Genomic DNA, 25,007 nt, shown 5'->3' on the forward strand with positions numbered 1-25,007 from the left:
CTCTGCGCCTCGCACTCTGCGCCTCGCACTCTGCGCCTCGCACTCTGCGCCTCGCACTCTGCGCCTCGCACTCTGCGCCTCGCACTCTGCGCCTCGCACTCTGCGCCTCGCACTCTGCGCCTCGCACTCTGCGCCTCGCACTCTGCGCCTCGCACTCTGCGCCTCGCACTCTGCGCCTCGCACTCTGCGCCTCGCACTCTGCGCCTCGCACTCTGCGCCTCGCACTCTGCGCCTCGCACTCTGCGCCTCGCACTCTGCGCCTCGCACTCTGCGCCTCGCACTCTGCGCCTCGCACTCTGCGCCTCGCACTCTGCGCCTCGCACTCTGCGCCTCGCACTCTGCGCCTCGCACTCTGCGCCTCGCACTCTGCGCCTCGCACTCTGCGCCTCGCACTCTGCGCCTCGCACTCTGCGCCTCGCACTCTGCGCCTCGCACTCTGCGCCTCGCACTCTGCGCCTCGCACTCTGCGCCTCGCACTCTGCGCCTCGCACTCTGCGCCTCGCACTCTGCGCCTCGCACTCTGCGCCTCGCACTCTGCGCCTCGCACTCTGCGCCTCGCACTCTGCGCCTCGCACTCTGCGCCTCGCACTCTGCGCCTCGCACTCTGCGCCTCGCACTCTGCGCCTCGCACTCTGCGCCTCGCACTCTGCGCCTCGCACTCTGCGCCTCGCACTCTGCGCCTCGCACTCTGCGCCTCGCACTCTGCGCCTCGCACTCTGCGCCTCGCACTCTGCGCCTCGCACTCTGCGCCTCGCACTCTGCGCCTCGCACTCTGCGCCTCGCACTCTGCGCCTCGCACTCTGCGCCTCGCACTCTGCGCCTCGCACTCTGCGCCTCGCACTCTGCGCCTCGCACTCTGCGCCTCGCACTCTGCGCCTCGCACTCTGCGCCTCGCACTCTGCGCCTCGCACTCTGCGCCTCGCACTCTGCGCCTCGCACTCTGCGCCTCGCACTCTGCGCCTCGCACTCTGCGCCTCGCACTCTGCGCCTCGCACTCTGCGCCTCGCACTCTGCGCCTCGCACTCTGCGCCTCGCACTCTGCGCCTCGCACTCTGCGCCTCGCACTCTGCGCCTCGCACTCTGCGCCTCGCACTCTGCGCCTCGCACTCTGCGCCTCGCACTCTGCGCCTCGCACTCTGCGCCTCGCACTCTGCGCCTCGCACTCTGCGCCTCGCACTCTGCGCCTCGCACTCTGCGCCTCGCACTCTGCGCCTCGCACTCTGCGCCTCGCACTCTGCGCCTCGCACTCTGCGCCTCGCACTCTGCGCCTCGCACTCTGCGCCTCGCACTCTGCGCCTCGCACTCTGCGCCTCGCACTCTGCGCCTCGCACTCTGCGCCTCGCACTCTGCGCCTCGCACTCTGCGCCTCGCACTCTGCGCCTCGCACTCTGCGCCTCGCACTCTGCGCCTCGCACTCTGCGCCTCGCACTCTGCGCCTCGCACTCTGCGCCTCGCACTCTGCGCCTCGCACTCTGCGCCTCGCACTCTGCGCCTCGCACTCTGCGCCTCGCACTCTGCGCCTCGCACTCTGCGCCTCGCACTCTGCGCCTCGCACTCTGCGCCTCGCACTCTGCGCCTCGCACTCTGCGCCTCGCACTCTGCGCCTCGCACTCTGCGCCTCGCACTCTGCGCCTCGCACTCTGCGCCTCGCACTCTGCGCCTCGCACTCTGCGCCTCGCACTCTGCGCCTCGCACTCTGCGCCTCGCACTCTGCGCCTCGCACTCTGCGCCTCGCACTCTGCGCCTCGCACTCTGCGCCTCGCACTCTGCGCCTCGCACTCTGCGCCTCGCACTCTGCGCCTCGCACTCTGCGCCTCGCACTCTGCGCCTCGCACTCTGCGCCTCGCACTCTGCGCCTCGCACTCTGCGCCTCGCACTCTGCGCCTCGCACTCTGCGCCTCGCACTCTGCGCCTCGCACTCTGCGCCTCGCACTCTGCGCCTCGCACTCTGCGCCTCGCACTCTGCGCCTCGCACTCTGCGCCTCGCACTCTGCGCCTCGCACTCTGCGCCTCGCACTCTGCGCCTCGCACTCTGCGCCTCGCACTCTGCGCCTCGCACTCTGCGCCTCGCACTCTGCGCCTCGCACTCTGCGCCTCGCACTCTGCGCCTCGCACTCTGCGCCTCGCACTCTGCGCCTCGCACTCTGCGCCTCGCACTCTGCGCCTCGCACTCTGCGCCTCGCACTCTGCGCCTCGCACTCTGCGCCTCGCACTCTGCGCCTCGCACTCTGCGCCTCGCACTCTGCGCCTCGCACTCTGCGCCTCGCACTCTGCGCCTCGCACTCTGCGCCTCGCACTCTGCGCCTCGCACTCTGCGCCTCGCACTCTGCGCCTCGCACTCTGCGCCTCGCACTCTGCGCCTCGCACTCTGCGCCTCGCACTCTGCGCCTCGCACTCTGCGCCTCGCACTCTGCGCCTCGCACTCTGCGCCTCGCACTCTGCGCCTCGCACTCTGCGCCTCGCACTCTGCGCCTCGCACTCTGCGCCTCGCACTCTGCGCCTCGCACTCTGCGCCTCGCACTCTGCGCCTCGCACTCTGCGCCTCGCACTCTGCGCCTCGCACTCTGCGCCTCGCACTCTGCGCCTCGCACTCTGCGCCTCGCACTCTGCGCCTCGCACTCTGCGCCTCGCACTCTGCGCCTCGCACTCTGCGCCTCGCACTCTGCGCCTCGCACTCTGCGCCTCGCACTCTGCGCCTCGCACTCTGCGCCTCGCACTCTGCGCCTCGCACTCTGCGCCTCGCACTCTGCGCCTCGCACTCTGCGCCTCGCACTCTGCGCCTCGCACTCTGCGCCTCGCACTCTGCGCCTCGCACTCTGCGCCTCGCACTCTGCGCCTCGCACTCTGCGCCTCGCACTCTGCGCCTCGCACTCTGCGCCTCGCACTCTGCGCCTCGCACTCTGCGCCTCGCACTCTGCGCCTCGCACTCTGCGCCTCGCACTCTGCGCCTCGCACTCTGCGCCTCGCACTCTGCGCCTCGCACTCTGCGCCTCGCACTCTGCGCCTCGCACTCTGCGCCTCGCACTCTGCGCCTCGCACTCTGCGCCTCGCACTCTGCGCCTCGCACTCTGCGCCTCGCACTCTGCGCCTCGCACTCTGCGCCTCGCACTCTGCGCCTCGCACTCTGCGCCTCGCACTCTGCGCCTCGCACTCTGCGCCTCGCACTCTGCGCCTCGCACTCTGCGCCTCGCACTCTGCGCCTCGCACTCTGCGCCTCGCACTCTGCGCCTCGCACTCTGCGCCTCGCACTCTGCGCCTCGCACTCTGCGCCTCGCACTCTGCGCCTCGCACTCTGCGCCTCGCACTCTGCGCCTCGCACTCTGCGCCTCGCACTCTGCGCCTCGCACTCTGCGCCTCGCACTCTGCGCCTCGCACTCTGCGCCTCGCACTCTGCGCCTCGCACTCTGCGCCTCGCACTCTGCGCCTCGCACTCTGCGCCTCGCACTCTGCGCCTCGCACTCTGCGCCTCGCACTCTGCGCCTCGCACTCTGCGCCTCGCACTCTGCGCCTCGCACTCTGCGCCTCGCACTCTGCGCCTCGCACTCTGCGCCTCGCACTCTGCGCCTCGCACTCTGCGCCTCGCACTCTGCGCCTCGCACTCTGCGCCTCGCACTCTGCGCCTCGCACTCTGCGCCTCGCACTCTGCGCCTCGCACTCTGCGCCTCGCACTCTGCGCCTCGCACTCTGCGCCTCGCACTCTGCGCCTCGCACTCTGCGCCTCGCACTCTGCGCCTCGCACTCTGCGCCTCGCACTCTGCGCCTCGCACTCTGCGCCTCGCACTCTGCGCCTCGCACTCTGCGCCTCGCACTCTGCGCCTCGCACTCTGCGCCTCGCACTCTGCGCCTCGCACTCTGCGCCTCGCACTCTGCGCCTCGCACTCTGCGCCTCGCACTCTGCGCCTCGCACTCTGCGCCTCGCACTCTGCGCCTCGCACTCTGCGCCTCGCACTCTGCGCCTCGCACTCTGCGCCTCGCACTCTGCGCCTCGCACTCTGCGCCTCGCACTCTGCGCCTCGCACTCTGCGCCTCGCACTCTGCGCCTCGCACTCTGCGCCTCGCACTCTGCGCCTCGCACTCTGCGCCTCGCACTCTGCGCCTCGCACTCTGCGCCTCGCACTCTGCGCCTCGCACTCTGCGCCTCGCACTCTGCGCCTCGCACTCTGCGCCTCGCACTCTGCGCCTCGCACTCTGCGCCTCGCACTCTGCGCCTCGCACTCTGCGCCTCGCACTCTGCGCCTCGCACTCTGCGCCTCGCACTCTGCGCCTCGCACTCTGCGCCTCGCACTCTGCGCCTCGCACTCTGCGCCTCGCACTCTGCGCCTCGCACTCTGCGCCTCGCACTCTGCGCCTCGCACTCTGCGCCTCGCACTCTGCGCCTCGCACTCTGCGCCTCGCACTCTGCGCCTCGCACTCTGCGCCTCGCACTCTGCGCCTCGCACTCTGCGCCTCGCACTCTGCGCCTCGCACTCTGCGCCTCGCACTCTGCGCCTCGCACTCTGCGCCTCGCACTCTGCGCCTCGCACTCTGCGCCTCGCACTCTGCGCCTCGCACTCTGCGCCTCGCACTCTGCGCCTCGCACTCTGCGCCTCGCACTCTGCGCCTCGCACTCTGCGCCTCGCACTCTGCGCCTCGCACTCTGCGCCTCGCACTCTGCGCCTCGCACTCTGCGCCTCGCACTCTGCGCCTCGCACTCTGCGCCTCGCACTCTGCGCCTCGCACTCTGCGCCTCGCACTCTGCGCCTCGCACTCTGCGCCTCGCACTCTGCGCCTCGCACTCTGCGCCTCGCACTCTGCGCCTCGCACTCTGCGCCTCGCACTCTGCGCCTCGCACTCTGCGCCTCGCACTCTGCGCCTCGCACTCTGCGCCTCGCACTCTGCGCCTCGCACTCTGCGCCTCGCACTCTGCGCCTCGCACTCTGCGCCTCGCACTCTGCGCCTCGCACTCTGCGCCTCGCACTCTGCGCCTCGCACTCTGCGCCTCGCACTCTGCGCCTCGCACTCTGCGCCTCGCACTCTGCGCCTCGCACTCTGCGCCTCGCACTCTGCGCCTCGCACTCTGCGCCTCGCACTCTGCGCCTCGCACTCTGCGCCTCGCACTCTGCGCCTCGCACTCTGCGCCTCGCACTCTGCGCCTCGCACTCTGCGCCTCGCACTCTGCGCCTCGCACTCTGCGCCTCGCACTCTGCGCCTCGCACTCTGCGCCTCGCACTCTGCGCCTCGCACTCTGCGCCTCGCACTCTGCGCCTCGCACTCTGCGCCTCGCACTCTGCGCCTCGCACTCTGCGCCTCGCACTCTGCGCCTCGCACTCTGCGCCTCGCACTCTGCGCCTCGCACTCTGCGCCTCGCACTCTGCGCCTCGCACTCTGCGCCTCGCACTCTGCGCCTCGCACTCTGCGCCTCGCACTCTGCGCCTCGCACTCTGCGCCTCGCACTCTGCGCCTCGCACTCTGCGCCTCGCACTCTGCGCCTCGCACTCTGCGCCTCGCACTCTGCGCCTCGCACTCTGCGCCTCGCACTCTGCGCCTCGCACTCTGCGCCTCGCACTCTGCGCCTCGCACTCTGCGCCTCGCACTCTGCGCCTCGCACTCTGCGCCTCGCACTCTGCGCCTCGCACTCTGCGCCTCGCACTCTGCGCCTCGCACTCTGCGCCTCGCACTCTGCGCCTCGCACTCTGCGCCTCGCACTCTGCGCCTCGCACTCTGCGCCTCGCACTCTGCGCCTCGCACTCTGCGCCTCGCACTCTGCGCCTCGCACTCTGCGCCTCGCACTCTGCGCCTCGCACTCTGCGCCTCGCACTCTGCGCCTCGCACTCTGCGCCTCGCACTCTGCGCCTCGCACTCTGCGCCTCGCACTCTGCGCCTCGCACTCTGCGCCTCGCACTCTGCGCCTCGCACTCTGCGCCTCGCACTCTGCGCCTCGCACTCTGCGCCTCGCACTCTGCGCCTCGCACTCTGCGCCTCGCACTCTGCGCCTCGCACTCTGCGCCTCGCACTCTGCGCCTCGCACTCTGCGCCTCGCACTCTGCGCCTCGCACTCTGCGCCTCGCACTCTGCGCCTCGCACTCTGCGCCTCGCACTCTGCGCCTCGCACTCTGCGCCTCGCACTCTGCGCCTCGCACTCTGCGCCTCGCACTCTGCGCCTCGCACTCTGCGCCTCGCACTCTGCGCCTCGCACTCTGCGCCTCGCACTCTGCGCCTCGCACTCTGCGCCTCGCACTCTGCGCCTCGCACTCTGCGCCTCGCACTCTGCGCCTCGCACTCTGCGCCTCGCACTCTGCGCCTCGCACTCTGCGCCTCGCACTCTGCGCCTCGCACTCTGCGCCTCGCACTCTGCGCCTCGCACTCTGCGCCTCGCACTCTGCGCCTCGCACTCTGCGCCTCGCACTCTGCGCCTCGCACTCTGCGCCTCGCACTCTGCGCCTCGCACTCTGCGCCTCGCACTCTGCGCCTCGCACTCTGCGCCTCGCACTCTGCGCCTCGCACTCTGCGCCTCGCACTCTGCGCCTCGCACTCTGCGCCTCGCACTCTGCGCCTCGCACTCTGCGCCTCGCACTCTGCGCCTCGCACTCTGCGCCTCGCACTCTGCGCCTCGCACTCTGCGCCTCGCACTCTGCGCCTCGCACTCTGCGCCTCGCACTCTGCGCCTCGCACTCTGCGCCTCGCACTCTGCGCCTCGCACTCTGCGCCTCGCACTCTGCGCCTCGCACTCTGCGCCTCGCACTCTGCGCCTCGCACTCTGCGCCTCGCACTCTGCGCCTCGCACTCTGCGCCTCGCACTCTGCGCCTCGCACTCTGCGCCTCGCACTCTGCGCCTCGCACTCTGCGCCTCGCACTCTGCGCCTCGCACTCTGCGCCTCGCACTCTGCGCCTCGCACTCTGCGCCTCGCACTCTGCGCCTCGCACTCTGCGCCTCGCACTCTGCGCCTCGCACTCTGCGCCTCGCACTCTGCGCCTCGCACTCTGCGCCTCGCACTCTGCGCCTCGCACTCTGCGCCTCGCACTCTGCGCCTCGCACTCTGCGCCTCGCACTCTGCGCCTCGCACTCTGCGCCTCGCACTCTGCGCCTCGCACTCTGCGCCTCGCACTCTGCGCCTCGCACTCTGCGCCTCGCACTCTGCGCCTCGCACTCTGCGCCTCGCACTCTGCGCCTCGCACTCTGCGCCTCGCACTCTGCGCCTCGCACTCTGCGCCTCGCACTCTGCGCCTCGCACTCTGCGCCTCGCACTCTGCGCCTCGCACTCTGCGCCTCGCACTCTGCGCCTCGCACTCTGCGCCTCGCACTCTGCGCCTCGCACTCTGCGCCTCGCACTCTGCGCCTCGCACTCTGCGCCTCGCACTCTGCGCCTCGCACTCTGCGCCTCGCACTCTGCGCCTCGCACTCTGCGCCTCGCACTCTGCGCCTCGCACTCTGCGCCTCGCACTCTGCGCCTCGCACTCTGCGCCTCGCACTCTGCGCCTCGCACTCTGCGCCTCGCACTCTGCGCCTCGCACTCTGCGCCTCGCACTCTGCGCCTCGCACTCTGCGCCTCGCACTCTGCGCCTCGCACTCTGCGCCTCGCACTCTGCGCCTCGCACTCTGCGCCTCGCACTCTGCGCCTCGCACTCTGCGCCTCGCACTCTGCGCCTCGCACTCTGCGCCTCGCACTCTGCGCCTCGCACTCTGCGCCTCGCACTCTGCGCCTCGCACTCTGCGCCTCGCACTCTGCGCCTCGCACTCTGCGCCTCGCACTCTGCGCCTCGCACTCTGCGCCTCGCACTCTGCGCCTCGCACTCTGCGCCTCGCACTCTGCGCCTCGCACTCTGCGCCTCGCACTCTGCGCCTCGCACTCTGCGCCTCGCACTCTGCGCCTCGCACTCTGCGCCTCGCACTCTGCGCCTCGCACTCTGCGCCTCGCACTCTGCGCCTCGCACTCTGCGCCTCGCACTCTGCGCCTCGCACTCTGCGCCTCGCACTCTGCGCCTCGCACTCTGCGCCTCGCACTCTGCGCCTCGCACTCTGCGCCTCGCACTCTGCGCCTCGCACTCTGCGCCTCGCACTCTGCGCCTCGCACTCTGCGCCTCGCACTCTGCGCCTCGCACTCTGCGCCTCGCACTCTGCGCCTCGCACTCTGCGCCTCGCACTCTGCGCCTCGCACTCTGCGCCTCGCACTCTGCGCCTCGCACTCTGCGCCTCGCACTCTGCGCCTCGCACTCTGCGCCTCGCACTCTGCGCCTCGCACTCTGCGCCTCGCACTCTGCGCCTCGCACTCTGCGCCTCGCACTCTGCGCCTCGCACTCTGCGCCTCGCACTCTGCGCCTCGCACTCTGCGCCTCGCACTCTGCGCCTCGCACTCTGCGCCTCGCACTCTGCGCCTCGCACTCTGCGCCTCGCACTCTGCGCCTCGCACTCTGCGCCTCGCACTCTGCGCCTCGCACTCTGCGCCTCGCACTCTGCGCCTCGCACTCTGCGCCTCGCACTCTGCGCCTCGCACTCTGCGCCTCGCACTCTGCGCCTCGCACTCTGCGCCTCGCACTCTGCGCCTCGCACTCTGCGCCTCGCACTCTGCGCCTCGCACTCTGCGCCTCGCACTCTGCGCCTCGCACTCTGCGCCTCGCACTCTGCGCCTCGCACTCTGCGCCTCGCACTCTGCGCCTCGCACTCTGCGCCTCGCACTCTGCGCCTCGCACTCTGCGCCTCGCACTCTGCGCCTCGCACTCTGCGCCTCGCACTCTGCGCCTCGCACTCTGCGCCTCGCACTCTGCGCCTCGCACTCTGCGCCTCGCACTCTGCGCCTCGCACTCTGCGCCTCGCACTCTGCGCCTCGCACTCTGCGCCTCGCACTCTGCGCCTCGCACTCTGCGCCTCGCACTCTGCGCCTCGCACTCTGCGCCTCGCACTCTGCGCCTCGCACTCTGCGCCTCGCACTCTGCGCCTCGCACTCTGCGCCTCGCACTCTGCGCCTCGCACTCTGCGCCTCGCACTCTGCGCCTCGCACTCTGCGCCTCGCACTCTGCGCCTCGCACTCTGCGCCTCGCACTCTGCGCCTCGCACTCTGCGCCTCGCACTCTGCGCCTCGCACTCTGCGCCTCGCACTCTGCGCCTCGCACTCTGCGCCTCGCACTCTGCGCCTCGCACTCTGCGCCTCGCACTCTGCGCCTCGCACTCTGCGCCTCGCACTCTGCGCCTCGCACTCTGCGCCTCGCACTCTGCGCCTCGCACTCTGCGCCTCGCACTCTGCGCCTCGCACTCTGCGCCTCGCACTCTGCGCCTCGCACTCTGCGCCTCGCACTCTGCGCCTCGCACTCTGCGCCTCGCACTCTGCGCCTCGCACTCTGCGCCTCGCACTCTGCGCCTCGCACTCTGCGCCTCGCACTCTGCGCCTCGCACTCTGCGCCTCGCACTCTGCGCCTCGCACTCTGCGCCTCGCACTCTGCGCCTCGCACTCTGCGCCTCGCACTCTGCGCCTCGCACTCTGCGCCTCGCACTCTGCGCCTCGCACTCTGCGCCTCGCACTCTGCGCCTCGCACTCTGCGCCTCGCACTCTGCGCCTCGCACTCTGCGCCTCGCACTCTGCGCCTCGCACTCTGCGCCTCGCACTCTGCGCCTCGCACTCTGCGCCTCGCACTCTGCGCCTCGCACTCTGCGCCTCGCACTCTGCGCCTCGCACTCTGCGCCTCGCACTCTGCGCCTCGCACTCTGCGCCTCGCACTCTGCGCCTCGCACTCTGCGCCTCGCACTCTGCGCCTCGCACTCTGCGCCTCGCACTCTGCGCCTCGCACTCTGCGCCTCGCACTCTGCGCCTCGCACTCTGCGCCTCGCACTCTGCGCCTCGCACTCTGCGCCTCGCACTCTGCGCCTCGCACTCTGCGCCTCGCACTCTGCGCCTCGCACTCTGCGCCTCGCACTCTGCGCCTCGCACTCTGCGCCTCGCACTCTGCGCCTCGCACTCTGCGCCTCGCACTCTGCGCCTCGCACTCTGCGCCTCGCACTCTGCGCCTCGCACTCTGCGCCTCGCACTCTGCGCCTCGCACTCTGCGCCTCGCACTCTGCGCCTCGCACTCTGCGCCTCGCACTCTGCGCCTCGCACTCTGCGCCTCGCACTCTGCGCCTCGCACTCTGCGCCTCGCACTCTGCGCCTCGCACTCTGCGCCTCGCACTCTGCGCCTCGCACTCTGCGCCTCGCACTCTGCGCCTCGCACTCTGCGCCTCGCACTCTGCGCCTCGCACTCTGCGCCTCGCACTCTGCGCCTCGCACTCTGCGCCTCGCACTCTGCGCCTCGCACTCTGCGCCTCGCACTCTGCGCCTCGCACTCTGCGCCTCGCACTCTGCGCCTCGCACTCTGCGCCTCGCACTCTGCGCCTCGCACTCTGCGCCTCGCACTCTGCGCCTCGCACTCTGCGCCTCGCACTCTGCGCCTCGCACTCTGCGCCTCGCACTCTGCGCCTCGCACTCTGCGCCTCGCACTCTGCGCCTCGCACTCTGCGCCTCGCACTCTGCGCCTCGCACTCTGCGCCTCGCACTCTGCGCCTCGCACTCTGCGCCTCGCACTCTGCGCCTCGCACTCTGCGCCTCGCACTCTGCGCCTCGCACTCTGCGCCTCGCACTCTGCGCCTCGCACTCTGCGCCTCGCACTCTGCGCCTCGCACTCTGCGCCTCGCACTCTGCGCCTCGCACTCTGCGCCTCGCACTCTGCGCCTCGCACTCTGCGCCTCGCACTCTGCGCCTCGCACTCTGCGCCTCGCACTCTGCGCCTCGCACTCTGCGCCTCGCACTCTGCGCCTCGCACTCTGCGCCTCGCACTCTGCGCCTCGCACTCTGCGCCTCGCACTCTGCGCCTCGCACTCTGCGCCTCGCCACTCTGCGCCTCGCACTCTGCGCCTCGCACTCTGCGCCTCGCACTCTGCGCCTCGCACTCTGCGCCTCGCACTCTGCGCCTCGCACTCTGCGCCTCGCACTCTGCGCCTCGCACTCTGCGCCTCGCACTCTGCGCCTCGCACTCTGCGCCTCGCACTCTGCGCCTCGCACTCTGCGCCTCGCACTCTGCGCCTCGCACTCTGCGCCTCGCACTCTGCGCCTCGCACTCTGCGCCTCGCACTCTGCGCCTCGCACTCTGCGCCTCGCACTCTGCGCCTCGCACTCTGCGCCTCGCACTCTGCGCCTCGCACTCTGCGCCTCGCACTCTGCGCCTCGCACTCTGCGCCTCGCACTCTGCGCCTCGCACTCTGCGCCTCGCACTCTGCGCCTCGCACTCTGCGCCTCGCACTCTGCGCCTCGCACTCTGCGCCTCGCACTCTGCGCCTCGCACTCTGCGCCTCGCACTCTGCGCCTCGCACTCTGCGCCTCGCACTCTGCGCCTCGCACTCTGCGCCTCGCACTCTGCGCCTCGCACTCTGCGCCTCGCACTCTGCGCCTCGCACTCTGCGCCTCGCACTCTGCGCCTCGCACTCTGCGCCTCGCACTCTGCGCCTCGCACTCTGCGCCTCGCACTCTGCGCCTCGCACTCTGCGCCTCGCACTCTGCGCCTCGCACTCTGCGCCTCGCACTCTGCGCCTCGCACTCTGCGCCTCGCACTCTGCGCCTCGCACTCTGCGCCTCGCACTCTGCGCCTCGCACTCTGCGCCTCGCACTCTGCGCCTCGCACTCTGCGCCTCGCACTCTGCGCCTCGCACTCTGCGCCTCGCACTCTGCGCCTCGCACTCTGCGCCTCGCACTCTGCGCCTCGCACTCTGCGCCTCGCACTCTGCGCCTCGCACTCTGCGCCTCGCACTCTGCGCCTCGCACTCTGCGCCTCGCACTCTGCGCCTCGCACTCTGCGCCTCGCACTCTGCGCCTCGCACTCTGCGCCTCGCACTCTGCGCCTCGCACTCTGCGCCTCGCACTCTGCGCCTCGCACTCTGCGCCTCGCACTCTGCGCCTCGCACTCTGCGCCTCGCACTCTGCGCCTCGCACTCTGCGCCTCGCACTCTGCGCCTCGCACTCTGCGCCTCGCACTCTGCGCCTCGCACTCTGCGCCTCGCACTCTGCGCCTCGCACTCTGCGCCTCGCACTCTGCGCCTCGCACTCTGCGCCTCGCACTCTGCGCCTCGCACTCTGCGCCTCGCACTCTGCGCCTCGCACTCTGCGCCTCGCACTCTGCGCCTCGCACTCTGCGCCTCGCACTCTGCGCCTCGCACTCTGCGCCTCGCACTCTGCGCCTCGCACTCTGCGCCTCGCACTCTGCGCCTCGCACTCTGCGCCTCGCACTCTGCGCCTCGCACTCTGCGCCTCGCACTCTGCGCCTCGCACTCTGCGCCTCGCACTCTGCGCCTCGCACTCTGCGCCTCGCACTCTGCGCCTCGCACTCTGCGCCTCGCACTCTGCGCCTCGCACTCTGCGCCTCGCACTCTGCGCCTCGCACTCTGCGCCTCGCACTCTGCGCCTCGCACTCTGCGCCTCGCACTCTGCGCCTCGCACTCTGCGCCTCGCACTCTGCGCCTCGCACTCTGCGCCTCGCACTCTGCGCCTCGCACTCTGCGCCTCGCACTCTGCGCCTCGCACTCTGCGCCTCGCACTCTGCGCCTCGCACTCTGCGCCTCGCACTCTGCGCCTCGCACTCTGCGCCTCGCACTCTGCGCCTCGCACTCTGCGCCTCGCACTCTGCGCCTCGCACTCTGCGCCTCGCACTCTGCGCCTCGCACTCTGCGCCTCGCACTCTGCGCCTCGCACTCTGCGCCTCGCACCGCTGCGCCTCGCACTCTGCGCCTCGCACTCTGCGCCTCGCACTCTGCGCCTCGCACTCTGCGCCTCGCACTCTGCGCCTCGCACTCTGCGCCTCGCACTCTGCGCCTCGCACTCTGCGCCTCGCACTCTGCGCCTCGCACTCTGCGCCTCGCACTCTGCGCCTCGCACTCTGCGCCTCGCACTCTGCGCCTCGCACTCTGCGCCTCGCACTCTGCGCCTCGCACTCTGCGCCTCGCACTCTGCGCCTCGCACTCTGCGCCTCGCACTCTGCGCCTCGCACTCTGCGCCTCGCACTCTGCGCCTCGCACTCTGCGCCTCGCACTCTGCGCCTCGCACTCTGCGCCTCGCACTCTGCGCCTCGCACTCTGCGCCTCGCACTCTGCGCCTCGCACTCTGCGCCTCGCACTCTGCGCCTCGCACTCTGCGCCTCGCACTCTGCGCCTCGCACTCTGCGCCTCGCACTCTGCGCCTCGCACTCTGCGCCTCGCACTCTGCGCCTCGCACTCTGCGCCTCGCACTCTGCGCCTCGCACTCTGCGCCTCGCACTCTGCGCCTCGCACTCTGCGCCTCGCACTCTGCGCCTCGCACTCTGCGCCTCGCACTCTGCGCCTCGCACTCTGCGCCTCGCACTCTGCGCCTCGCACTCTGCGCCTCGCACTCTGCGCCTCGCACTCTGCGCCTCGCACTCTGCGCCTCGCACTCTGCGCCTCGCACTCTGCGCCTCGCACTCTGCGCCTCGCACTCTGCGCCTCGCACTCTGCGCCTCGCACTCTGCGCCTCGCACTCTGCGCCTCGCACTCTGCGCCTCGCACTCTGCGCCTCGCACTCTGCGCCTCGCACTCTGCGCCTCGCACTCTGCGCCTCGCACTCTGCGCCTCGCACTCTGCGCCTCGCACTCTGCGCCTCGCACTCTGCGCCTCGCACTCTGCGCCTCGCACTCTGCGCCTCGCACTCTGCGCCTCGCACTCTGCGCCTCGCACTCTGCGCCTCGCACTCTGCGCCTCGCACTCTGCGCCTCGCACTCTGCGCCTCGCACTCTGCGCCTCGCACTCTGCGCCTCGCACTCTGCGCCTCGCACTCTGCGCCTCGCACTCTGCGCCTCGCACTCTGCGCCTCGCACTCTGCGCCTCGCACTCTGCGCCTCGCACTCTGCGCCTCGCACTCTGCGCCTCGCACTCTGCGCCTCGCACTCTGCGCCTCGCACTCTGCGCCTCGCACTCTGCGCCTCGCACTCTGCGCCTCGCACTCTGCGCCTCGCACTCTGCGCCTCGCACTCTGCGCCTCGCACTCTGCGCCTCGCACTCTGCGCCTCGCACTCTGCGCCTCGCACTCTGCGCCTCGCACTCTGCGCCTCGCACTCTGCGCCTCGCACTCTGCGCCTCGCACTCTGCGCCTCGCACTCTGCGCCTCGCACTCTGCGCCTCGCACTCTGCGCCTCGCACTCTGCGCCTCGCACTCTGCGCCTCGCACTCTGCGCCTCGCACTCTGCGCCTCGCACTCTGCGCCTCGCACTCTGCGCCTCGCACTCTGCGCCTCGCACTCTGCGCCTCGCACTCTGCGCCTCGCACTCTGCGCCTCGCACTCTGCGCCTCGCACTCTGCGCCTCGCACTCTGCGCCTCGCACTCTGCGCCTCGCACTCTGCGCCTCGCACTCTGCGCCTCGCACTCTGCGCCTCGCACTCTGCGCCTCGCACTCTGCGCCTCGCACTCTGCGCCTCGCACTCTGCGCCTCGCACTCTGCGCCTCGCACTCTGCGCCTCGCACTCTGCGCCTCGCACTCTGCGCCTCGCACTCTGCGCCTCGCACTCTGCGCCTCGCACTCTGCGCCTCGCACTCTGCGCCTCGCACTCTGCGCCTCGCACTCTGCGCCTCGCACTCTGCGCCTCGCACTCTGCGCCTCGCACTCTGCGCCTCGCACTCTGCGCCTCGCACTCTGCGCCTCGCACTCTGCGCCTCGCACTCTGCGCCTCGCACTCTGCGCCTCGCACTCTGCGCCTCGCACTCTGCGCCTCGCACTCTGCGCCTCGCACTCTGCGCCTCGCACTCTGCGCCTCGCACTCTGCGCCTCGCACTCTGCGCCTCGCACTCTGCGCCTCGCACTCTGCGCCTCGCACTCTGCGCCTCGCACTCTGCGCCTCGCACTCTGCGCCTCGCACTCTGCGCCTCGCACTCTGCGCCTCGCACTCTGCGCCTCGCACTCTGCGCCTCGCACTCTGCGCCTCGCACTCTGCGCCTCGCACTCTGCGCCTCGCACTCTGCGCCTCGCACTCTGCGCCTCGCACTCTGCGCCTCGCACTCTGCGCCTCGCACTCTGCGCCTCGCACTCTGCGCCTCGCACTCTGCGCCTCGCACTCTGCGCCTCGCACTCTTCTTGCTCAGAATGACGCTTACCTTTGATAGCTGATACTCTGGTTCATAGAGCTTGGGACGAAGTGCAATTCTCTTTAAGGTGCTGGACCTGTTCAGGAAGCAGTCCCCAGCTAAGACCCAGGCCTGAAGGGAAGATGACAGACTCCTCATACTGCTTTTGGCCTGCATCTTGTGAAAACAGTATTTCTTTTATGAACAACAGCACATTCTCACGATTTCCACTTAGTCAAAGTAGCATTCTTTCCACCAGTATCCATCCCAACCTCTTTCTACTTACCACAAGGCCAAATCTGCATTCACATTAAGGCACCTTGTTCACACAGCCCGTTTGTCAATCTTCCAAATACTTAAGAACCTTCTTCAACGTCAGGCTGACCTGTGTGCACTTGGGCTTGTGAGGCCTTTTTTTTGTTGTTTTTTTCTTCCAGTGCTTGGAAGGGAGCTTAGAATCCACCTAAGTAATTTCACAGAAAACAGACAAGGTGAAGGAAGTACTCAAACTCCTCAGCAGTAACAACCACAGAACCCAGGAACACTTACCTGCTGTCTCCTGAACTCCAGTCACTTCCAAAGTGCTTCACAGTGAAATAGTGCCACCAGGGTTTTTCTGAAGAAGGCACCACCAACGTAACTAGCTCATAGAGTCTCTAAAACTATTTCACAGAGAGGGCAGAAAACATGAAGGAAAAGCAGCCTAGTAGGGAACACGGAGACCAATTCACCACGAGAGGAAAACACCCTAGGCTACCCAAGCCTCAGTCTCCCCTGGGGAGGCAAATCCCCCACAAGTCCTCAGGCTTCCTATATAGCAAAGGTCAAATGACCCACACCTGGCAGGTTTCACTTAACAAGGGTGGAGCCAAGAGACCGTGTGGAATAAGCTCGTCTACCTGGCTTCAAAGTTTTAAGGTCTATTGCTCCTTATTGCTAGTAGAAATAACCTGACAAGGGGCTTGGTGGTTACAGCTGACCTAATGAATTAACTACAAAAGGTGCACAAGGGTCATATTTCTGTTAGTCATTCTGTGAGCAAAGTTAGTACAGAGCCTGTTAAAAAAAATCAATACAAATAAATAAAAGAAATGAATAAAAAAGAAAATGACCTTAAAGGCAAACTTGCCATCATAGATTTTCGTCTGTCTAGTCATGACAGATAAAGAATTTAGCAATCAGAATTCCTTTTCTTGATATTAATGTTATTTACATTTTCTTCTCTGAGATCCCTTCTTTATGCAGGACTTTTCTAAATCTAGCCCCGTGACCTCTGACTACACTATTTATAGAATCATAGAATATCCTGAGCTGGAAGGGACCCATAAGGATCATCACGTCCAACTCCTGGCACCGCACAGGTCTACCCAAAAGTTTAGACCACGTGACTAAGTGCACGGTCCAATTGCTTCTTAAATTCAGACAGGCTTGGTGCAGTGACTAGTTCCCTGGGGAGCCTGTTCCGGTGTGCGACCACCCTCCTCTCGGTGAAGAACCTCTTGCTGACGTCCAGCCTAAACCTTCCCTGCCTCAGCTTAACACCGTTCCCGTGGGTCCTATCACTGGTGATTACGGAGAATAGGTCAGCACCTGCCTCTGCACTCCCCCACGCGAGGAAGCTGTACGCTGCAATGAGGTCCCCCCTCAGCCTCCCCTTCCCCAGGCTGAAGAGGCCCAGTGACCTCAGCCGCTCCTCATCCGGCTTCCCCTCTAGGCCCTTCACCATCTTCGTCGCCCTCCTCTCGACACTCTCCAGCAGTTTAATGTCCTTCTTGTACTGTGCTGCCCAGAACTTCATGCAGTACTCGAAGTGAGGCCGCACCAGCGCAGAGTAGAGCGGGACAATCACTTCCCTCGATCGACCAGCAATGCCGTGCTTGATGCACCCCAGGATATGGTTGGCCCCCCTGGCTGCCAGGGCACACTGCTGGCTCATGTTCAACTTGCTGTCAACCACCGCCCCCGGATCCCTCTCTGCGGGGCTGCTCTCCAGCTTCTCGTCACCCAGTCGGTACGAATAGCCAGGGTTGCCCTGTCCCAGGTGCAGGACCCGGCACTTGCTCTTGTTAATCTTCATGCGGTTGGTGATCACCCAGCTCTCCAATCTGCCCAGATCTCTCTGCAAGGCCTTTCCACCCTCATCTGAGTCTACAACTCCTCCAAGTTTGGTGCCATCAGCAAATTTGCTCAAAACACCTTCTAGTCCTACATCTAATATTGAGGGAAAGGCTGTGGATGTGGTCTACCTTGACTTCAGCAAGGCTTTTGACACCGTTTCCCACAGCATTCTTTTCAAGAAACTGGCTGCTCTTGGCTTGGACTGGTGTATGCTTTGTTGGGTTAAAAACTGGCTGGATAGCCAGGCCCAAAGAGTCGTGGTAAACGGAGTCAAATCCAGCTGGAGGCCGATCACTAGTGGTGTTCCCCAGGGCTTGGTGCTGGGGCTGGTCCTCTTTAATACCTTTATCGATGGTCTGGATGAGGGCATTGAGTGCATCCTCAGTAAGTTTGCAGATGACACCAAGTTAGGTGTGTGTGTCGATCTGCTCGAGGGTAGGACGGCTCTGCAGGAGGATCTGGATAGGCTGGACCAATGGGCTGAGGTCAACTGCATGAAGTTCAACAAGGCCAAGTGCCGGGTCCTGCACCTTGGGCACAATAACCCCAAGCAGAGCTACAGACTGAGAGAGGAATGGTTGGAAAGCTGCCAGGTGGAAAAGGACCTGGGAGTGATGGTGGATAGTCGGCTGAATATGAGCCAGCAGTGTGCTCAGGTGGCCAAGAAGGCCAACAGCATCCTGGCTTGTATAAGAAGCAGTGTGGCCAGCAGGGCTAGGGAAGTGATTGTCCCCCTGTATTTGGCTCTGGTGAGACCGCACCTCGAGTACTGTGTTCAGTTTTGGGCCCCTCGCTACAAGAAGGACATCAAGGTGCTTGAGTGAGTCCAGAGAAGGGCAATGAAGCTGGTGAGGGGTCTGGAGAACAAGTCCCACGAGGAGCGGCCGAGGGAGCTGGGCTTGTTCAGCCTGGAAAAGAGAAGGCTCAGGGGCAACCTTATCGCTCTCTACAGGTACCTTAAAGGAGGCTGTAGCGAGGTGGGGGTTGGTCTATTTTTCCACGTGCCAGGTGACAGCATGAGGAGAAATGGCCTAAAGTTGTGCCAGGGGAGGTTTAGGTTGGATAATATGAAGAACTTCTTTACTGAAAGGGTTGTTAGGCATTGGAATGGGCTGCCCAGGGAAGTGGTGGAGTCACCATCCCTGGAGGTCTTTAAAAGACGTTTAGATGTAGAGCTTAGGGATATGGTTTAGTGGGGACTGTTAGTGTTAGGCCAGAGGTTGGACTCGGTGATCTTGAGGTCTCTTCCAACCTAGAAATTCTGTGATTCTGTGAATTCCACCTTGCTACAACCTACTTTGAGGTAGTTGTAAGAGTGCTAAGGTCTCCCCTGAGCCTCCTTTTATCCAGGCTAAATAACCCCAGTTCCCTCTGCCATTCCTCATAAGACTTGTTCTCTAGACCCTTCACCAGCTTCATGGTTTTTCTTTGGACATGTTTTAGCACCTCAATGTCCTTCTTGTAGTCAAGGACCCAAAACTGAACACAGTATTTGAGATGAGGCCTCACCAGAGCTGAGTACTCCTTTTAAGTATTAAAAAGCTGTGATTAGGTCTTACTGGAGTCTCCTCTTCTCAAGACTGAACAGCGCCAGCTCTCTCAGCTTTTCTTCACAGGAGAGGTGCTCCAGCCCTCCGATCATCTTCGTGGCCCTCCCCAGGACCTGCTCTAACAGTTCCACATCCTTCTTTTACTGGGGACCCCAGACTTGGATGCAGTACTCCAGTGGGACCTCACAAGGGCAGAGCAAAGCTGTACAATCACCTCCCTCAACCTGCTAGCCACTCCTCTTTTAAAGTAGTGGAAAGGATTTACAGATTTGTTTCAACACAGAGGCACTGTTGGCCGAAGGGAGAAAAAATAATAAAAATAATAATAAATAAACAAATAAATAAAACATTTTGAGGAAATGTTTCTCAAGTAGCTATTACAGAGGTAGGCTGAGAGCCTTTTACTCCAACCCTCCTATCTGGAACTTGTCAGTGCCATTTATATCACTGGAAAATTAAAATAAAGGGACTGATTTGTCAACCAGCAGACTCCAGGCTTACTGAAATAGTCAAGGGAACTGCTTCAGAGCATAACTACATAGAGGTGACATAGACTGTGTCATGATATAAACACAGTTGCAGGCACCCTTCTTTTTCTGCCCTAGAAAGACACTCAGCATCAGCTGTTGTACAAGCACACCCAGCTTTCTCTGTAAAATAAATCTATTCAATCCTGACAAAATAATTCAAGAGAAATGAGGAGTCAAACAGAGCTGGTCTTATGAGGATGTAACATAATTAATTTAAAATTACTTATTTAGTGAAACTGTAATAATCTGTGTTACGTCATCTCTCCAGATGACAGGGTTATTAGCTTCAGGATGCCTGAGGGTATGGAATAGGAAAGAACTGTGGTTAAATAGTGGGCATGTACATTCCACATGTAACACATCAATACCCTCTCCCTCTTTCCTCCCCATCACACCCCTTGGCCATACCTCCTTGGTCTTTTACCTGTTTGGCTCATGGTATGTATTAAAAAACTACCAACAATCAAAGTTCAGTACAATCACTTATTACTGTCTGTGAACAATATTAATCAGAACTTAATTTCAGCTGCCACAACACAGTGTAAAATACAAGTACTGTCTTCAAATACTTCCTGATTTTGTCTTCCAACCTCCCAGGTTTTCATTAAAATTACCCAACTGAACTGCATCTTGTGTTGTTTAGGTCAGATACACTCGATGTTTATCAAATAAGCAAAATAAATAAATAAATAAATAAATAAATAAAAACAGACTAAGAAATGAATATGTTAATGATATTAAATGTTGGCCTTGGGGCACAGCAAAGCCATAGGATTCAAAACAGCAATAAAATAAAAAAAAATATTTTGTTTATCCTTCAAAATGTAAACATTTTTCATTGTGACATTTAGCTGCTTATAAAACACAACACTATAATCCTTAGACAGTCTAATAACACTCCTCAGTACCTTGCACCTGAATTTCTAGCAGCTCATCTGCTTTCACATCCCATGCTGCTCTGCCCATAGGACCACAGGTCCTTCTGGGAAGGGGCCTGGATGACATCTCTCCAGCTCAGGTTCCTTGCCATGGAGTGCAGAACTGGAGGACTTGGCTAGGGATGCTTATGTCACCTTATCCTTGCCTGGGATCACTATTATGCTAACAGCTCCATACTGCACTGAAGAGCCTCTGTATAAAGCTCCAGCAAGCAGGCATGGGTAGAAGACACTGGCAGCATGGCTGTACTGAATCCAAAGTCAGGGGCACTCTTAGCCATGGGCAATACTTTATTCTAAACATCTTTTTAGGCATCTTTAATCCCCCTATCATTTTGCATGCTTTTTTTTTTTTTTTTTTTTTTTTTTCCTGAAGAGAAAAATAGATGCATACCTACTGTACTCAAATTCAGTTATCATAAGCTTTATGTTATTATCTGAAAAGGTACCTATAATTTCAGTAAGTTTCAAATTCTATTTTAAAACAAATTCACTGAATTATTTGCAAGAGGCTCAGAAATTAGCTCTAATTTAGCGTTCAACATCAACAAAATCAGTACCTTGTACCTTTAGCAATCTGACCATGTCAGTTTAGAGAGAGGAAGTACTGCATCCAGAATAGAAATAGACATGTATTCCACACGTATGAAAGAAACAGAGATAATTAGAATTTGAACAACAAAAACAAGAATATTTCAGCAAGGATAGATCAGACTGAATCACTCAGACGTATCTCTGGGAAAAGAAATACTTATAATGCCCCTCCATCATTCATATGTCTTTGGCTCTTTCTGGCCACATTCCTCGTATCTCAGCACAGAAACTTTAAACATAGGGGGGACGTTCCTGCAAAGGTCTCTCACATCAATTCTCCTCTGGTACTCACACCTAGTTTGTTCTGAACTCTGAGGCAGCCCATCTCTCTCCAGTGCCACCGTGCAGCTGGGTCGTCGTGCAGGCTCCCAGACAGCAGGAAGCACTCAGCAGCACGTTATAGCAGAGCCCCAGGGGAGCTGGAGCTTTCCTCTGTGAGCAACTCAGCAGGAAAGAAAACTTCCAGAAAAGAACTCTGCTGAGAAATGTCCAGTCCCTGCCAAAAGGAGCTGGCACATTACCATTTTAATAGTCCTGCCATGCACGAGTACTCACTGGATCTCTGCAATTAAACACTTCTAGCCTTGAAATTGCTTTTGAAACAAGTCATACTTACTCCTTCATCTGGGTATGAAATGGTGATATCCCCTTGACTTTATCCCATGCAGTGAGTCATGGTCCTTGTAGTTCAACTCATGTCCAAAGCTGAAATGAATCATTCTTATTGTTTCTAGAGCTACCCATGGGCACTGGCACATATGAGTAAATTCAGCAAGGATGTTTTTAGGATTAAAGCATCCTTCTAATCAGAACTGGGAAGGATGAACTTTTTTATCAGCTGATCTGGCCTTTAGAGTCAAACTTATGACTTCGGTGATAACTCACATTTTATTGCCTTTTATTCCTCTCACTCCTATAAACCCAGAAAAGTATGCTCCAGGTTTTATTGCCCTTCTATAACACCAGGGGAGTCATTTACTGAGTTTCCAAACATTTATACTTTGAAAATTCACTTAAAGCAAAGATGCCACTCATGGTCTAGGCTGAAAAATAAAACCAGTACCTCTTTTGTTTGGTGGAACCCCAATTCATCGTGGTGTCCTGAGATACCTGACCAGTTTGATGGGTGTCAATGAGAAAATTAACAACTCTTGCTTAGAAAATAGGCATATAATTTCATATGGGTATTATGGGCAACAGAAAACATGGGGATCTGCCAGTCTGCATGCACAGGAACTTTTCATTTTTAAGAGGGCTTGCAGGGTTGGCATCAGTTGCATTTCCAGTATGTCAGCCTCTGTTACAACAACAAAGTAGTTGAATGTAGTGCAGTAATGTAGACTGAGCAGCAGTTTAGGCCTAGATCAAGTAGAAGGGAGTGCCAAGCTGTAGAAGAGAGGACAGCAAATATGGAAAATAATGAATTCAGAAGAGATTAAATGACTTTTTCTCAAAATCATGCAAGTCATTTGCAATAGAACAGAGAGACGAGCCCAAGTCTCCCAAGTCCTAATTTAATAGCAACCATCCTTTTCTTTTGCAGCCTGCCTTCCTCCATTTACACTCTCAGAAAGTACAATGGTGGGAAAGCCACTGGCAATGTGATCTGAAGCGCACTGCAGAGAGCAAGACCAATCCTCAGGCTTGGGCAGACCTTGATGCTGTTTTATACTAGTGCTAATCAGGCAATGCTGAAAGGCAATTTTTGGATTTCATTGTTTGTGCAGTGTTCATGGATGCGGCACCTGGTACATGTCATATGCAATTTGAAAGCTGATCCGTCACACAGATCTTGGTTGCTGGAATGGACGACAGAAAAAACTCAGGCTGAAGCTATGTGCTAATGTGATTGTGTTAAAAAGGTTAGATGAAAAGGAAGCATTATAGCTCTTATTATTATTATCACTAAGAAACATGCTTACAGACAGAAATATTTGTCCCTTTGGGCACCCAGATGCTTCCCTTTTGGGACTGATCTCTACCAGGACACCTATTTCAAATTCTACGGGAAGGTTATTCCATCCCACAGGTAATTTTCTAGAGCTGCTGGAAAAGAGGACTTATAAAGGGATTTTTTTTCAGGTAATCTGAGAACTACAGTCACCATTATCATCACTGTAATCAGATCTGGAAATTAGAGCTGTGGCTTGTCCAAGTGCTGCACTTTGTGAGGGAGGTCTTGGGACAGAGTCAGAGACCCAGAGAGGTTTTTCATAACTGACAGAGATTGAGGCTATACAAAATATTTTTAATACATATCTTAGTGCCTTCAAGCCTCTACATTGTAAGTGATTTTAATTTTATAGAAAAGGACAATTACTCTTTTACAGGTTGTCCTCTTAGACTAGTTGTTACTGTTCAAGCATATTTTAGCCAATTCAACATCTGGCCAGAACAGGGCTTTGAAAGTACAATTTATGGTCTCTGTTGCCTTGTAAGTCCATTCATAAGGAATAAACATATTATTTACTACTCAGCTGCTTTTATTTAGCATTGTCGTGGTTTAACCTGGCCGGCAGCTAAACACCACGCAGCCATTCGCTCACCCTCCCCCTCCCTCTCTGGGACGGGGGAGAGAAATGGAAAGTGAAGCCCGTGAGTTGAGATAAAGACAGTTTAATAAGACAGGAAAATAATAATAACAAAAGTAATAATAACAATAATAATAATAATAATACAATGGTGATAATAGGAAAATAATAATAATATGTACAAACAAGCGATGCACAATGCAATTGCTCACCACCCGCTGACCGATGCCCAGCCTAACCCCGAGCAGTCCGGCCCCCTCCCCCTGGCTAGCCACCCCTATATATTGTTTAGCATGACATCAGATTGTATGGAATACCCCTTTGGCTAGTTTGGGTCACCTGTCCTGGGTCTGTCCCCTCCCAGCTCTTACTGCACCCCCAGCATGCCTGTTGGCAGGACAGAGAGAAAGGCTGAGATGTCCTTGGCTTGGTATAAGCACTGCTCTGCAACATTTAAAACATCGGGGTGTTATCAGCACTCTTCTCATCCTAAGCCAAAACAAAGCATTCCACCAGCTACTAGGAAGAAAATTAATTCTGTTCTAACTGAAACCAGGACAATCATGCAGTAAGAGCAGAAAAGGAAGGTGGAGGAGAAGTGAAATCTTTCTGAGAGGGTGCAAGTTTTTCCTGATTTATGACATGTCAACTCCTCTCCGCCCAGCAAAGCAGCAGCTTACACTGGGCTCCTAGCAATGGCAAATGGAGAACAGCAAAGCACCAGTGGTAAGTGCACAACAGGTGAGTATGAGTCCAGTTGATATGTGAAGGAGACGCCAGTCTCCTGGAATTCACCTGTGGTCCATCCAATGGACCATTCTGTCTCAGAGTATCCAAGACCAAGCGTTTCAGAGTAAGCACACTGATAGAGGGATACTTTAAACCTCACAGTAGATCTGCTCTCTATCTCTAATATTAGAAGTCAGCTCAAAGCCTGAAATCATGAGGTTTCATAATTTTCCAAAAGCTGTTTTAGCAATAATTATTAAAACACTGAATATCCTTTTTTTAACCATACATCCATATGTATATATGAGCTCTTTTTGTGTCTTGCCTGATAGTTTAGACGAACAAGATCCAGTGACAATAAGCTCCACTGTTCAGTTAGCATTCTGTAAGATAGATTTCCTTTGATTAGGTTTAAATTTATTACTGCAATATTATATTGAACATCTGCTTCTCCTTGTGTGAAGCAGATGTTTTTAGGAGAGCTCCTAATAAAGCCATTGGCTAAGAAGTCACGTCTTACAACACTTGAAAATAAAGGAGGAAAAGAGTTACAAAACTTACCGAATATTATCATGAAATTTTTAGAAGTTTTCAATAAAATTTGAGGACAGGACAAAAAGGATACAGACTTCAGCTACTTTCCAGTAGTGGTGGAAACCCAGAGGCAGCAAGGCTCTTTTAAAGCACGTTGGTTCCATTAAAAAAACAAGGAATTCATTGTGAGTGTTTAACCTCAGTCTTATGCATAGCCAGGCAAAACAAAGCACACTACTGCCCAGCCAATTTATTTGGCAGTGCTGAGGCATATGTTCCTTCAAAAAACAAAAGCAGACTCTTCACTCTGGGATTTTGGATTGCCTGTCGTTTTACTGCTTGATTGTAATTACCTTTGCATACTTATCTATACTGTTGTGTACATGTATGTCTGTCACAATAGCTGCTTAGTTGTGGAGGT

This window comes from Aythya fuligula, chromosome 3, assembly GCF_009819795.1.
Source record: "Aythya fuligula isolate bAytFul2 chromosome 3, bAytFul2.pri, whole genome shotgun sequence".
Lineage (NCBI taxonomy): Eukaryota > Metazoa > Chordata > Aves > Anseriformes > Anatidae > Aythya > Aythya fuligula.